General features: G+C 43.1%; 1 pseudogene; it reads right to left on the bottom strand.

Annotated features, from left to right (window-relative positions):
• Window positions 1-12,691: 12,691 nt before the first annotated feature.
• On the bottom strand, window positions 12,692-13,277 carry LOC119826014 (annotated as a pseudogene).
• Between the last annotated feature and the right edge of the window lie 3,795 nt (window positions 13,278-17,072).

The following is a 17,072-nucleotide window of genomic DNA, read 5'->3' as shown; positions in this document are numbered from 1 at the left end:
GGTTATTTGTAAAGATTTATTTATTTATTGTGTATGTGTGTTTGTCTGGATGTATGTATCTGTGTACAGGTACCCTCTGAGGCCAGGAGAAGGCACTGGATTCCCTGGAACTGGCATCCTAGGAGGCTATGCACCACATCATGTGAGTGCTGGGAACTGCACCTAGATCTTCTGCAAGAACAGGAAGCCTTGGGACAGCAATTGTTTTTAACCAAGAACCATCGCTCCAGCTCCCTCTGCCCATTTGTACAGCACTGGGGATGAACCTGGAGCTCAGTGCGGGTTAGAGGAACCTTCTAGCAGCCAAGCTCCAGCTTGGCTTGCTTGATGTGGACTTACTTGGACTGATTGTGTTGGATGGGATCTTCCTTCCTTCCTTCCTTCCCTCCCCTTCCCTCCTCTCCCTTCCTTCTTTCTTTCCTTCCTTTCTTTCTTTCTTTCTTTCTTTCTTTCTTTCTTTCTTTCTTTCTTTCTTCCTTTCTTCTTTTAAGTGATCAAGGATCCAGTCATGGATATCAAATTACATTTGGTTATGGGTCATTGTCTCCTCTGACCTATGACAGTTTTTGCTTTTATTTTGTGTGCATGTGAGTTTTTTGTTTGTTTTGTGAGACAAAAATTTCCCTATGTAGCTCAGGCTACTTGAACTTTCTCTGTAGCCCAGTGTGAACCCTTGATCCCACAATCTGCTGCCTCCATCTCCCAACTGATGGGATCACAGGTGTGCACCAGCACCCCTGGCTTTTTCCTTGTTTTTCATGACCTTGGCAGCATTCAGAATGTGACAACTTGGTTTTATTTAATGGTTTTCTCCTAATTAAACCAAACTCTGCTTTGGGGAAATGTCTGCCCTGCAGGGAGGTGCCTTTCTCAACACATTCACCCACAGATGGATGACATTAAGATTAGCCCTATCACTTGGTTAAGGTTTGTCCAGGGCTACCATGTCTTTTCTGTACCCTGTTCATTGAATTCCATTAAGTCTGACCTGCCCTCAAGAAGAGAGGGAGGGACAAGAGGAGCCAAGCCCCAGCTCCAGGACAGGTGTGCACAGGTAGAATTTGAAAATGGTTTTCTGAGCCGGGCCGTGGTGGCGCACACCTTTAATCCCAGCACTTGGGAGGCAGAGGCAGGTGGATCTCTCAGTTCGAGGCCAGCCTGGTCTACAAGAGCTAGTTCCAGGACAGGCTCTAGAAACTACAGGGAAACCCTGTCTTGAAAAACCAAAAAAAAAAAAAATGGTTTTCCTTCACTACTATTACCTGGCAAGCGAACCCCAGGCCTTTCTCTGCTTGTTGACCAGTTCCCTCCCGTTAGCTCACTAAAGACTCACAGTTACTTGTTCCATAGAAAACTTTGTTGCCCAGCCGACTGTTGCTCAGATTGGTCTGGAACTCAGATCCCTTCTGCCTGACATGCTGAGTGCCTGGCCTGCAGGCCTACACTGCCATACTGAACTCTGACATTTTGCTCAGATTGCTGCGGCTTTATCATTCACACTGCTTTCAGGTCTTTTATCTTCTTTTGCACTGTTTCGATAAAACTCATGGCATTGTGTGTACCGAGAAGTATCCTATGTCACTAACTTGCATCCTCAGCCGTGGCTTTTGTATGTTCTAATGTACTCCTCATTTATTACATCTTAATACTTGGATTTCTGTTTTTATCAAATGCTCTTGGCTTGTTTTCTGTATTTCCTGCCCTGACTTTAGAGTAACTTATTTTTCTAAATGTTTGAGTCTTAATTTGCTCCTAATTTAGTGACTGGGACCTCTTCAACTTGGTGTATGAGTTTTGAAATCTGTCTTCAGACTCATTGCATACTTTCCTTCCTGCGCTGTGGAATTATTCATTTCTACTGGGAGCCCTAATTCATTTACTGGAGAATTGTTGGGTCTAGTGATGGGAATAGGTCTTCTTTTATCATAATATGCTTTTTGGGGTGGGGAAGGTGGGAGATTAAGGCAATTTCTCATTAGATAGTCCTGCCTGGCCTGAACTTGCTATGTAGACAGGGCTGGCCTTGAACTCACAGAGCTCTACCTGCCTCTGCCTCCAGAGTGCTGGGATTATAGGAATATGCCACCATGCCCAGCTAAAATATGAAGATTTTAACAAAGACCTTCTATGAACTAAATATATAAACTTCAGAATTTGATTTTTCAGGATTAAAAGAAAAATGAACTAGAATTCCAAAGAATACAAAAAGTACATTTGGGACATCTGTAGTTTTGAGAATCAGATGTTTTCTTGATGGAACGTGGACTTGACCTTGGATTTTTATGAATATATAATTACCATTATAGCAAAGAATTTGAGGCAGGCATGGCGGTGTGTGCCTTTAACCAGCATTTGAGAGGCAGGGGTAGGCAGATCTCTGTGAGTTCCAGAACTACATAGTGAGATCCTATGTTTTTTTTTTCCCCAAGGACAGGATATTTCTGTGTAGCCTTGGCTGTCCTGAAACTTGGTCTATAGACCAGGCTGACCTCGAACTCACAGAAATTTGCCTGCCTCTGCCTCAGGAGCATTGGAATTATAGGCCCTCATCAGACAGCCAGGGCTACACAGAGAAACCCTGTCTTTAAAAATAACTAACCAACCAACCAACCACAACAAATAAAAAAAAAACAGAGATCCTGTCTTAATCTGAAAGAAAAAAAGACTTTGAGCAATTTATACAACTGTTTACAACATTTCTATATATCTTTCTATAACTTTGCTTTTATTTAAAAGGCAAGAGTCATCACTACGTCCAAATAGCATCCAGGCCAACATGTATTGAACACCGAAATCAAGCCCTTTGCACAAAGTTTGTGGGTTTACTCATTGGTGTTTTCTTTCAGGTCTTAAGATGTTCATAATGATCCAGTGAATTAATTTTATGATCCAATAACTATCCAGAGATTAGTTTCAAAAAGCAGGAAATACTAATAAATCAATCTCATGCCTAATAAGGCTTTAGCAGTAAAGGCTTGTGAAGCTTAGTTGTAATTAAGGGCTTGCCGAGAACATGGCAGCTCTCTATATGGTTTCATTGAACCCTCTCATTACCCCTTTAAGACAGACACTATTATGCTATATTTTGCAACTCAGCAGAAGTATATAGCAAATAAAGAGTCAAGTTAGCATTCAACTCAATATTTCCAGTTCTAAAGTTCATGCTCTTAACTGTGACATGACAACATCTTAGTGTAATTGTAGTTAATTAAAGGGGAACATGAGGAAGAGTTGGCTGGGAGGTGCTGCTTAAGAAGGAATGAGAAGGAAGTTAGCAGAAGTACAAAATGGGCTTGAGGACGTTGCTTATCAGGTAAAGAACTTACTTAGTAGGCAGGAAGCCCTTCAAAACACCAGGTATGGTGGCCTGTGCCTGCTACTCCAGCATTGGGGAGGTAGATACAAGGGCATCAGGCCAGCCAACTTAGCCTGATCAGTGAGCCCAGAGCCCAGTGAGAGAGTCTCTGTCTGTCTCTCTGTCTCTGTCTCTGTCTCTCTCTCTCACCCACCCACACACACACAGAGTGATACAATGCCGTGCATATGTAATAAGGACTCTAAAACCAAGAACTAAGTCTTTGGAGTGGAATTGAACTTTGTTCTATTCCTCAGCCCCTAAGATATTACTGATTGAAGACTTGGTCTTGGGTACTGCATCTCAGTCTAGATACTTTAAGAGTATACAGTATATTCATTCTTCTGGAAAAAAAAAAAACTCCACCTTTTAGTTTTAATTCTTATAAAAGAAAATTCTATCAACAAAAGACTCAATTAATTTTCCAGGCATTTTACAAAAGCTTGAAACACCCATCTCTGAGCATTTCCCTTTGGCCAGACACAATTGGCTAACCTATTGCTTTGCCACCTCTCGTCTCCAAAGAACCAGTGTTTATGTCTTGGAGGCTCAGCTCCCTCCCTTCCTTTTTGCTGGTTCCTTTCTCACAAATTTTTCCTTGGAGCCTGATGCCCTGGTGCACCATCCCCAGCTCACCATTGCTATTCCTTCAGCATCCCTTTGGAAATTCCGCCTCGCCAACATTTTATGCGAGTCACTTACTGCCATGATGTTTGCTCACTTTCTCTTCTCTCCATTTTATATGTTATTTTGGTTTTGCATTTACTTATTTAGTTTCTTTGTTATTGTGTGTCTAGGCTGACTTTGAGCTCACCCTGTAGTACCCCAGGATGTCTTGAACTCTTGACCTTCCTTCTGCCACCAGGGATCCCAGCTGTTCAGTAGCATAGCCAGTTGCTCCTCATTTTTTCAATGCTCACTATTTGGATCTTGTATTATTTAGACTGATGACCAATTGTTTTTTTCTCTACTTTAAAAACAGTTTTTGCTTTCTTTTCTAAAAATTCCTTTAAGTTCTCTATTTAGCTTTTTTTCTGCTGTATCATTAATTTCTAGAAGTGCTTTAATTTTTATCTTTCATTTATTATTTATATTTCATTTATTATTATTGTGTTTATGTATGTGGCATGCGTGTTGTGTGTGTGTGTGTGTAGTGTGGTGTATGTTTGTGTGTGTGTGGTGTATGTTGTATATGTTTGTGTGTTTGTGTGGTGTGTGTGTGTAATAGGGTCACCTTTGTGCCATGGTGAGTGTGTGGTGCTCAGAGACAGCTGTCAGGAACTGGTTCTCACTTTCTTACTGGTAAGTCAGGGCATCAAATTCAGACTTGGCTACAAGAGCCTTCACTGGCTGAGCCATCTTGCTGACCCTTCTTTCAAAGGTTATCTGTAAACTCCCCCTCCCCAAAAAAACCTCAAAAAGTATTTTCAATTTTACCACATTTTGGGGGCATTGATCACTCTTACTAATTTTGATTTTATTGTCTCCATGAGACACCTTGAAAGTAACTACAGATGATACAGACTTCAGACTTGTTCAAAATATTTGGGATTAAAAAGTCAAATTGCTTAACAATATAGGTACAATTTAATTGTAGTTCCTCCCCAATTTCCAATACAATAGGAATATAAGACGAATTTCAAAGCCAAAAAATACAAAGTAAGTAACTTTAAAAACTTCTACTGACTAATGCTTTCACAAGTTAATAAGAAGATAGGGAATTTGCTTTCTAAAATATATTTTTAAAGGTTATATTTCACAATGATATGAAAGGTGCATCAAAGCAAATTATTCTAAAACTCTATAAAGCATGGCAGAAGCACAGCTCTGGCCAATGATGATAAGAGAAATTGGTCAGAGCCCATCTAATCTGCATGTGAATTTGATTAAAATGTTTTGCTTTAAGTACATACTGGTTGTGAGGAGGGTGTTTCAGATTCGGGGGAACGCAACTGGGCAGAGATGGGCAAAGATGCCACTCAGGGAATTTATTATTTTGTTTTGTTTTTTAGTAGTTTAGCGACACATTTTGTCTGGTTTAACTCATTTGCTTTGTTTGCTTGCTTGCTTTTATTTTGTGAGTTTTTAATTCTGTTCTCTGCAAACAAACAAACAACACCCCCCCCCCCAGTTTAGAAATAGCAGCAATGAGCACCTGTAATTTCAACACTTGGAAGGTGGAAGCAGGATGATCAGGAGGAGTTCAACCTAGCCTGGGTTACAGGAGACCTTGTCACAACCAACAATCAAGCAGAGAGATATATATAGACAGACAGACAGACAGACAGACAGACAGACAGATGCAGCATGGACAACAGCCTACTGTTATAAAGAAACCATGGGAACAGGACACAAATGGGGAACACTGGACCAAATTCAGCACTTATCCACAGATACAATTCCTTCATCGGGTGTAATGTAGCCTGTAAGCCCAGCACTGTGGAGGCTGAGGCAGGAGAACTTGGAGTTCAAGGCCAATGTGAGCTACTTAGTGATCGTTAGCCTCAAAAAAAAAAAAAAATAAAATAAAGCCATACTATTTGTAAAATATTCTTTTAAATAGTTTGTTAAAATGAGAATTGGCAGAAATTTCTCATAAAAAAAGACCCAGTAAAGCCACTTCTCCAGGAGAATGGAGAGAGAGTAAAGAGAAGTCAGTCACGCTGCGTCCCAGCAGGCCTGGTACTCCAGCACCGCGGGTTTTCTGGAAGTTGCATGTCCTTGTGTTTCTGTTTTCTACTCTTGCTTTATAAAGAGTTTTCATGGAGGTTGGGAAATAGAAACTTTTTTTTCCTTTTCTACTAAGAATTATCTTTTTAGGGAAAAGTGTGCCCTTGCTAAAGGACATTTCTGGGGAACAACTTATTGATTTTGTCTTCTTGATCCTTCATGCAAAGGCACTGGTTGGGGCCGAGCCCTGTGTTGGTGCCCAGCCCTAACAACAACAAAGAGCATAAGACACCCAGGACCACAGAGGCACCAGCTTTCTATATGAAAATACTGTGGAGGTTATTTTTGATGGCATTATTTTATTTCTGTTATTATCAATATAAAAATGTCCCCATGAAGAACAGCGCCTCAGAGCCTGCATGGGTACTCTCCCCATTCCAAATGGTCACTGGTTTCAAAATCCCAGATTCAGTAATTCTCCTATGTTGACCCACCAATTGACAAAGGTTATGATGACTATCACCAGGCCTGGATCTAAATATGTGTCTTTAAGTGGTAATGTCCAATAGTGAGAACTTCACACAAATGTCCTGGTTTGGCTCTCTGTACAAGAATTTATCCCTCTTCTACTGGGTGATAAGCCATAAATGTGGGACACATAGACTCTCTGATCCTTACATGCCTCTTCATGACAAGTGACCGAGCACAGGATGACCCTACAGTCAGGGAGGCTCCAGACAGAGAAGGGCTGCAGAGCAAGGCACACTCATAGCCTTAGAGGAGGCGAGGCATTCTTTCCAAGAAGCAAACTTCACATTTTCTTTTTCTTTTTCTTTTTGCCTAAAAAAGGAAGACAGTTAAAAAGGTCAAACATTCAACTAACTAGGAAACCGCAAAGCACAGTGGGAAAAACAATGAGAAACAATGAGAAAGTATAGATTCTTGTTACCTGAAAATAAGAGCAGGGCTTCTGAAAGGAGAAGTACAGTGGTAAGTGTCATTGGTTTGGTTTGGTTTTTGTCTAGTAACCCTAGATTTCAAAACATTTTCTTCTAGGGACTGGTGAGATGGATCACAGGGAAAAGGCACTTGTGCTAAACCTGATCACCCAAGTTCAACTCCCAGGGCCCACACGATGAAGAACTAACTCTTGCAAGTTGTTCTCTAACCTCTACATTCACATGTACAACCTACACACACACACACACACACACACACACACACACACACACACACACACACACACACACAGTAATTACTGTGATAAGAAACAATTTCTTTCCATTTCATTTATCACTATTGTGACTGTGTGTGAGAGCTCTGGTCCATTTTCAACAGTGCCCGTTTCGATTGGGGTGGAGCCACAGATGGACAGGAAAACGCTGTGGCCGCTGCTGGAGCCTACTAGTTTATACCAGCTCCCCAAACAGCCAGGCTTGCATAAGGACCTGCAGATGTGACAAAGTCATGTGCCTGATAAACTATAAAATAAGCAGGATGAAAAAAGTAGAGATGAGCCCAGCAGAGGCTCTGCTGAGACATAGAGAACATTAGCTTGCTGTGAGGCAAAAGTGCCTGTTAGTACTGTTAATTCCATACTCTCATAAAAGTGTCTCTTATAAATCTCAAACTCCTAGCATCAAGGACTAAATATTACCTACATATATCTATCCTAAGTTAATAGCAAACCTGTGGTCTAGTATATGGTATGAGATGAAGTTTTTAAGTTCAATTCACTTTTGTTCAGTGGATGTAATAGGGTTTCTACAAGTAGGATAAACAGGAGAAGAAGGCAATATTTCATTTACAGACTGTTTGGCTAGCATTAACTTTTTCTTTTAATTGTAGACATGTCAAGATGGTCAATAGTCATTGACTATTTAGTGAGTTTCGTACCTTAAAGATTTCAGTAACGTTTCTTTCATGTAAGCATAAGTGGAGTCCCTTCAGTTTAATATCTGATTGCCATGAAATGTTCTTGTCCTAGGAGCATTTTCAAAGAAACAAGTAAATAAATGTGATGGCTTTCAAGCCTTTGAAAGTCTAAACCCAGAGTCAGAAGCACGTTTTCCAAGGTAATCCAGCACACACACCTACATACATCAGTAAACAAAGCTTCGCGACACACAAAACTCTTGATTTATGAATGAATGCATTCCTAGTTTGTATTCTCTTTTGTTACATTGTATCTTTTCAAATAAAAAAAAAAACTTCTGAATTTGCAAACAAAACACAGTTAATGACAAAATGAGCCAAGACCTGTCATTTGGAAAGCGTTGCCGTGACCAGATTATGAACAGCAATCTTTTGCTTATCTATTTTAACAAGCTCACCACACTTTCACTTTGAATTCCTGAACATTACAGAAAATACAAAACAAAACAAAAACACATGAGGGTCTGGGGATGTCGCTCAATTGGTAGAGTAGTTTTCCAGCATGCACGAAGCCCTGAGTTCAGTCCCCAGCACTGTATGGCCAGGTCATTTCTCTCTGCTGTCAACTGCATTAGTATTTTAGGATTACTGTTGCCAACTTGTTCCTGCTCTTTATTGTCTGCTGGAGACAGGGTTTTGCGATGTAGCCCAGGCAGGACTTGAACTCACGGTGTTACCAAGGCTCACTTCAAACTCACAACAGTATTGTCCCACTCTCCCAGGGGCTGGTATTAAAGGCTCCAGCCGGGAGACCTGGCAGCCTCACATAGGCTGGCTCACACTCTGAAATCCCCCAACAGTGGCTTCTGCACTGTCATTTAAATGCTGTGTGAGCGTGGGTAAGTTAGTAGCCAACTCTATGCCTTCGATTTCCTGACCATAGAGTGGAAGTGTCCAAAGTTTGGAGGCCGGTGTTTGTCACATCTCCATAATAGAAAATGAGTAATAACTGTAGCTGCAACCTCAGTGTCCCTGTACAGGAATGAAATGAGTCACTGTTCCTACTGTGTTAACACCTGACATCCCCATTCATCTCTGTGTGTGTTCATATGCAGTTTTTCTTTTTATTATGAAATAATAAAAATCATTTTAAGTTCAACACTCAGAAGGAAGAGACAGGAGGATCTCTGTGAGACTGAAGGCAGCCTGAGCTATAAAGTGAAACACTGTCTTGACAACAGCATAATCTTTTACCTCATTCTGAGGAGGCGGAGGATGAGGCGGTGAGGAGTGGCAGGAGGAGGAGTGCGGAGGAGGAGGAGGAAGGAGGAGAGGGAAGGAGGACGAGAAGGCGTAGGCGCGGGGAGTGCGGAGGAGGGGAGGCTGAGGATGGAGTCGAGAGGTATGCGGAGGAGTAGAGAGGCTTAGGAGGATGACTTAGAAGATCCAACTGAATCCGTACATACTCCCCTCTCCTACCTACTCTCTCTTTTTTTTCTCTCCTCTCTTCCTCCTCCCCTCCTCCTCCTTCCCTCCTCCTCCTCCTCCTCCTCCTCCTCTTCTTCTCCTCCTTCTCCTCTACCTCTTCCTCTTCTTCTTTTTGTTTTGTTTTATTTTTCAAGAGGATGTTTCTCTCTGTAACAGCCTTGGCTGTCCTGGAACTCACTTGGAGGAACAGACTGGGCTCGTACTCACAACGATCTGTCTTCACTCTGCCTTCCGAGTGCTTGGATCAAAAGAAAGGTGTGCGCCACCACCCCTGGCCTCAGTGCAATCACCTTAAGTAAACAGCACATGAGACTGAATGGCACTGAGCCGATGCTTCAGAACACAATGAGAATTTTTAAAAGCATTTGCTTATAAGATACGAGTGTTCTAAAATGTGGCAGGTGCCTAGATTCTTTAGAATAAACCAGAATCACAGTCAAAAATCTACTTGGATCTACTAGTATATTTTTAAAGTTATCTCTAATTTCATATGTGCATTTGGAAATCTGATTCAAACTTGATTCTCATTCAGTTCTGTTATACATATACACATGTATTCTGAAGCATAGTCTGAGTTTATTAAGTGATATTAGTGTGCATTGGAAGCCTGAAGCTTGAGTCAGAAAGGCATTCCCAAAAGAAAGCACCTGAGGACTGGGTTTGGTCTTCTCAAGAGAGAGTTGCCGGTATTACATACTGTATATTTACTTGGTGCAGGGGAATAAACCTAAGGCCTTGTGTCTACAAAGCCTTCAACTTACTTCTATGTCACAGTGAAGGACATTGTATAACAGTGTCCCAAGAATAAGGAATCTGATCTGAATGTCAGTCTGAAAATTCAGAAAAGAACCCAGTCTCTTAAAAATAATTTTATTTTTTTAGTTATTATTACTGGTGTGTGTGTGTGTGTGTGTGTGCATCAATGCCATAACACACACTGGAGGGTAGAGGACAATCTGGTGGAGCTGGCTCTCTCCATCTGCCTTTATAGGAGTTACAGGAATAGACTCAGGTTGCCAGTCTTGCAAGTGTCTTTACCCCCTGAGCCATTTCCCGTCTGAACCATTTAAAAACAAATAAAGCATTGAACTGAGAAACTTGAGCCCTGTTTACACCCTTATAAGAAAACTATTTACAAAATCTCTGAAAGCTTGATTTCTTTGGCATAGTGAAACTAAATCCAACCCTGTAGGAAATAATGTTCAACAAATTTCCTTGGACACAAACAGGGAATGTCATCTTCAGCTGCCCCTGCCTGACTCATTACCTGGCATTTGTGCTCACTGGCCGTGTGTAAGGGTGAGCATTCCTCCAGGGCTAGCAGGCCAGACAGCAGGAGCCTTTACAACCTGTGACTTGGGAAGACCCAGGGCACAACAGGAAACAGGTAGGAACACTAACGAAATCAGAGCTGGGATGGATTCAAACAGATGATCCTGCTTACAGGGGCTCCATGGACCCCCACATCCCACCCTGCAGGTGCTTTGCACTGTGAGTATTTCCAAAAGGTTTTTTTTTTTTTTAAATGAAATTTGGAAAACTGATCATTGAATTTTAATAGGTGAAACCCACACCTAAAAGGAACATGCTTGACTCCACAGAAGTCTAAAAATACTCTCTGATCTCTTTGGACACCGGTTCTCTTACAGTTTTCTTCCACAGTTGACAGGCGGGGAGTTGTGGCTAAGGCTTGCTGCAATGCCAGAGAGACTTGGTGCGGGTGTTCCACGGTGACCCTGAACCTTATGTAAAACTTATCGTATTTCTGCTTCCTTTCTGCTGAATGAGAACATCTATTTATAGACCATGCAAGAAGCCAAGCATGGTAGGGTTTTCTTTCGGCCAATAAAAACAGAATGCAAGTCTTCTCTTGTAATGAACACGGTGGCTTGGCTTAGGGACGAGTGCCGTTGCTTAAAAGAGAGCCCCTGACCTTTGGGTCTTAGATGACTTGGAAATCAGCACCCGCTGATGGCTGCCAAAACTTCTTAGGCATTCCCCGGATCTGAGTGCAGAAGAACCAGCACTGGAGAGGTGTGTCCTGACGTTCTGAACAACTGGCTACTGGTACATACAAGTGCAGGAGAGAGAGAGAGAGAGAGAGAGAGAGAGAGAGAGAGAGAGAGAGAGAGAGAGAGAGAGAGAGAGAGAGAGAGGAGAGAGGAGAGAGAGAGGAGAGAGAGAGATTAGAGAGAGAGAGAGAGAGAGAGAGAGAGAGGGGAGAGAGGGGAGAGAGGGGAGAGAGAGAGAGGAGAGAGAGATATTAGAGAGAGAGAGGGGGGGGGTTGGGAAGAAGTGAAGCAAAGGAGGAAGGACAAACTGCTCCCAGGGTTAGTCTGCACTGCCCTGGATGGGCCACTGCAGGAACTGGGTGCGCTCTGTGCAGGAGAAGCTGTGTTGGCTCAGAAGGGGCGTGAGCCATCGAAGCCCTCCTTTAGGCAAGCAGATAAAGAGTTAACAGAATATTTTGTTGCCTTACTGATACACTCTGTATTCTAATTGTGTGGAAATACTTGAATGCAGGGCACGGTGTTGCACACCTGCAAATCCAACACACAGGAGCCTCCTGCAGGAGAATTTCAAATTTGAGGACAATTTGGCTAAACAGTGAGATGCTATCTCAAAAAAAGGCATGACGAGCCGGGCGGTGGTGGCGCACGCCTTTAATCCCAGCACTCGGGAGGCAGAGGCAGGTGGATCTCTGTGAGTTTGAGGCCAACCTGGGCTACAAGAGCTAGTTCCGGGACAGTCTCCAAAAGCTACAGAAGAAACCCTGTCTCGAAAAACAAAAAACAAAAAACAAACAAAAAATCAAAAAAAGGCATGATGAAAGGGGCATCTGTTTTTGTTGCACTGTATCCTGTAAAGTCTGAAAATTGGAAGGTGTAAAAGTGTTCATTAATAGTTGTGGATGAATGCGTTATATGCAGTCCACTACTGAATATTATTACATTGTTCAGATGAGCTCTGTTCATTGCCTTGGAAATTTCTCAGAACAAGTCATTAACTCAGAGCACAAGTCATAGAAAACTATGTCCACAATAAATTATTCCTGTAGAAATTTAATGTTGTATAACTATGCATGTGTGGACTTTAGTTGTCAGGATATTCTATAATAGACTGTATTAGTGAATCATTTTATGAAATTAAAAAACTTGAAAATAGCAATTATATTAGAGTTCAACTTGGCTCATTAAACTTGGCACACAGATTAGCCCGACATCATTGCTCTTTGTTCTAGATATTTTTTTTCAATATAAGTCTTTTCTTGTCCCAAAAGACACCCCAAATCACACTTAAAGTTCAGGATCTTGTTTCTGGAGCTGGGTAACTTAGGCATCGCTCATCAGGCAGTTGCGCTGCTCCCTTTTCAAACATATAGATGCCGCCCAAAAACTTTCTGATAGCCTTGTTTTTAATTGTTGTGGCTTGCTGAGTCAGAGCTGCCGAGTTTGAAACAAGTTCAAGATCATTTCCTTCAAAAATTAATTCATCCTTTGGGGCTTGAGAGATAGAACGAGCAATGTCTGTCCTTATCCAAACCCTGTGGATGTATTTTTCACCCAAGAAATTTTGGATTTCAACCAAAGACCCATTCTCTTGATGGGGAAGTGAGCAAGCACGGACCTCATCTTGTAGCGGGAGCCCCGCGTAACACTTGATCATGCTCTGAACATGACTACAGATGGTTCTGACAGTGACCAGCTCCTTTCTGGTACCCGACCATTGTCAACCCGGAGCCTCTTCTTCTTCTTTCCGAGGAGACTCAGCTCTACATTGATGTGATTGAAGTCCCTCTGGGCCCCTTCACAATGACTGTGTGCCCCTTCAGAGTGATGTCCACATTTTCTGGGATGTCGACAGTCTGATTGCTGAGAATGGTCTTCATTCTCGCAGCAGATGGAGCAAAAAGCTCTAGATATTTCTTTTTAATTTTCTTGTCAGTTTTGAAAGCAGATAGATAATTTATGCTTAGTGGCTAAAATACATGGTAAACTCTATTTAGTTTCCAAAATAGAGCAAAAATAAATTGACTGACTTCGGAAAAAAATTAAAAAGGCTTAAAGAGAAAGGTCTTAGAATTTTAGCTTTGGTTGGATTTGGGTTAAGGCTCCCGATATTCATGGGTGTGCTCTGTCTGTCTGCATGCATGTAGAGGTGCTGCTGGGTTTCTTCTTTCGTCAGTTTCCACTGCGTTTGTTCGTTTGTTTGTTTATTGATTTATTTAGGTTTTTCAAGACAAGGTTTTTCTGTGTAGTTCTGACAGTCCTGGAACTCACTTTGTAGACCAGGTTGACCTCGAATTCACAGAGATCCACCTACCTCTGCCTCCCAAGTGCTGGGATTAAAGGCCTGTGACACCACCCGGTCCCCACCTCATTTTTTGAGGAAGGTTCTCTTGCTGAACCCAGAGCTTGCAGTTTTGGTTAGGCTGGCTGGCCTCATGTTGCAAAGAGGATCTTCTGGTCTCTGCTTCCCAAGAGAACTGAAGTTACAGCTGTGTGCTCCTGTGCCTGGATTTTCCGTGGGAGCTGCGGAGCTGTGGTGGCTTGAATGGCAATGGCCCCATAATATGTGAATACTGGGGCTTCAGCTGGTAGAACTGTTTGGGAAGGATTGGGAGGTGTGGCCTTGTTGGAGGATGCGTGTTACTGGGGGTGGGCTTTGAAGTTTCAAAAGCCCCTGCCATTCCCAGATCTCTCTTTGCTGCTCTACCCTGTGCTTGTGAATCAGATGTGAGCTCTAAGCTACTGCTCAGGCACCCATCCTGCATGGACTCACCCTCTGAAACTGTAAGCGAGCCTCTAGTTAAATTCTTTCTCTTGTAAGCTGCCTTGGTCACGGTGTCGGTGTCTCTTCAGAGCAAAAGAAAAGTAACTAAGACAGGACCCAAAACTCAGGTCCACTGTGTTTATAAGTTCACCCCTGAGCCATCTCCCCAACTCTGGCTCTCAATGTTTCGACAAATAATTCTTCATTATCTTTTGTGTTTGTTTGTTTTGAGACTGGGTATTGTGTAGCCTAGCCTGGCCTCAAATATGTTAGGTAGCCAACCTTGAATTTCTGATCCCCCAGCTTCTGCCTTTCCAGTGTGGGGATAACAGGTGTCACTGGTGCTGTGGGTGGAAGGAACCCAGGGCTTCAAGATGCTGGGCAAAGATGCTACATTCCAGCCTATCCTTACACTTCGTATTCAGAATCAGGTTTCTTGTTATTCTTCTTCATGAGGCTGGAGGAACACTAAGCTTTAGCTACTAAGCCAGTACCACTCAGACTCCCTAAAATAAATTAAAGTAACAAAAATTTAGCAACTCCTTTCTCATAAATAAAAGCAGAACACTAGGAAGTAAAGCAGAGATGGGAGCTACCAGGGAGAGAGCCTTTGTCTTGCAGGTATCTTAAAATTACAGTTAATTCAGCAGGTGGTGGTGGTGCATGCCTTTAATCCCAGCACTCAGGAGGTAGAGAGACAGGTGGATCTCTGTGAGTTCAAAGCCAGCCTGATCTACAAGAGCTAGTTCCAGGACAGGCTCCATAGCTACAGAGAAACCTGGTCTCGAAAAAAAAAAAAAAAAAACCGATAAAAGGAAAAAAATCAAAAAAACCAAATTAGGGTTAATTCATGTAATTGATAGAAAACTGTACTAATTAATTTCTTACACCAATACACTGTCCTAAGATTCTGAGGAATGGCTTCCTCTTTCTGTCAGCTGTAGGGATCCAGGAGCGCCAAGAACAGAGTGGCTGAGTCAGGAGACTGTGGCTGTAGATCTACATGGTCGATAAAGACCCAGGAGACCTTCTTTAAGAAGGATTCGCTTAGCTTTCAGCACCTGCCAAAGCAGAGTCTGAAACCATCTTAAAATAGCACCAGCTGGCCAAGAACCTTCTGCTTCCCTTCCCTCCCCTGCCCTGGTGCTCCCAGGAAGAGGGGTCAGCAGAGCAGCTGGGAATGCCAGGAGTTAATGAACAAGAAGTTCCCAGCAGGCACAGGCGAGTTGTGTCCTTGTCATGCACGAATCGTGTGGCACAGGAAGCAAGGGACTCCTGTTTTATTTAAATTTGTAGTCCGTGTTTGAGTTTACTTGTTTAGTTGGCTTTAGTTCTTCTCAGATTGGGTCTCATGTGACCCAGGATGGCTCTGGACTCCCGATGTTGCTGAGGATAGCTGTGAACTCACTTGACCCTCCTGCTCCCACTTTTCTCGGTGCTTTGATTACAGGCATGGTGCCCCCACACCCAGCAACGTGTCTTTTGTGGCGGGGAAGAGGGTGCTGCTGAGACAGGGTCTCTCTATGTAGCCCTGCCTGTCCTGGAACTCACTAGTGAGCCAGGTTGGCCTTTGATTCACAGATATCTGTCTGCCTCTGTATCCCAAATGTTGGGATTAAAGAGGTTCATCACCACATCTTATTTTTAATGAACCATGTGATATTAACAACCATTTGGGTATTGAAGTCTTGCCTTGTAGAGTATAATGTGACTTAGAGAAGTGATTCAACTCCGCTACCTAAACATAAAAAGGAAAGTTAAAGAGCCTGGATTATATTCCAAGAGTCCAGGAAGAACAGATTCTATATGAATACCTTTCTCTGAGGGGGCATGGAATACAGTGATGGCCTGGGTCTAGAGTCTATATTGAATACCTTTCTCTGCGGGGGGGCCATGGAATACAATGATAGCCTGGTCTAGATTCTATATTGAATACATTTCTCTGAGGGGGCACGGAATAAAAGGATGGCCTAGGTCTATCCCTGCGCTCCATTTCTTCTGTGTCTTTCATGGCTTCCCTCTATGTTTAACTCCACAGTCATGCCCTGAAGTGTGATCGACGACACCGTGTTCTTAAAAATCCCCCTCCTTGGGCTGGAAAGATGGCTGCAAGGGTAAAGATGCTTGCCCATAGGCATGCCAGTCTGGATTAGAGCCTGAGTCCCACATGATGGAAGGAAAGAACCGACCAACAAGTTGTCCTCTGACCTCCACGCACGGGCCCGGGTGTGCATGCTCACTCAGACCTACCCACACACACACACACACACACACACACACACACACACACGCACACCCACACACACACACCCACACACACACGCACACACACACACGCACACGCACACGCACCCCCACACACACACACGCACACACACACACACGCACACGCACACGCACACGCACGCGCACGCACACGCACACGCACACGCACACACGCAAAATAAATCAGTGCAATAGCTTTGTTTTCAATCCTACTCTGCCCACACTATGTTGGCCTATCCTCCCTGCTGCCATGTTTCTTTTTGTGCAGTGCTATGGACGGAACCCAGGGCCCAGAGCATGCTCGGCTTGTGCTCTAACAATGCACCACATCGCAGTTCTTTCCTGTCTTTGTGTTCAGAATCACAAGGACCATTGTCTAGATGAGAGGCTGTCAGTCCCAGGGCCCTGAATTCCTGAGCTTGGAGATGGGCACAGGACTCTGATCCCACCAGACACAGTGGCTGATCTGTATAGAAACAGCAGCAGTGTTTCCTTGAGACTCAAGCTCAGAATTCAGGGACTGGCGCTTTGGGGCTCGGCATGCCCTTGTGACATTGAGTACTGCCAACGTCAGTTACTGCAAACACCATCTTATCTGCTGCTATTTCTGCACTGTACACTGTAGGCCTGGGGCATTAGTGTAGGG

This window comes from Arvicola amphibius, chromosome 11, assembly GCF_903992535.2.
Source record: "Arvicola amphibius chromosome 11, mArvAmp1.2, whole genome shotgun sequence".
NCBI classification, from domain to species: domain Eukaryota; kingdom Metazoa; phylum Chordata; class Mammalia; order Rodentia; family Cricetidae; genus Arvicola; species Arvicola amphibius.
The sequence above is the reverse complement of the archived record's forward strand: the minus strand, read 5'-3'. Positions and strand labels throughout refer to the sequence as shown.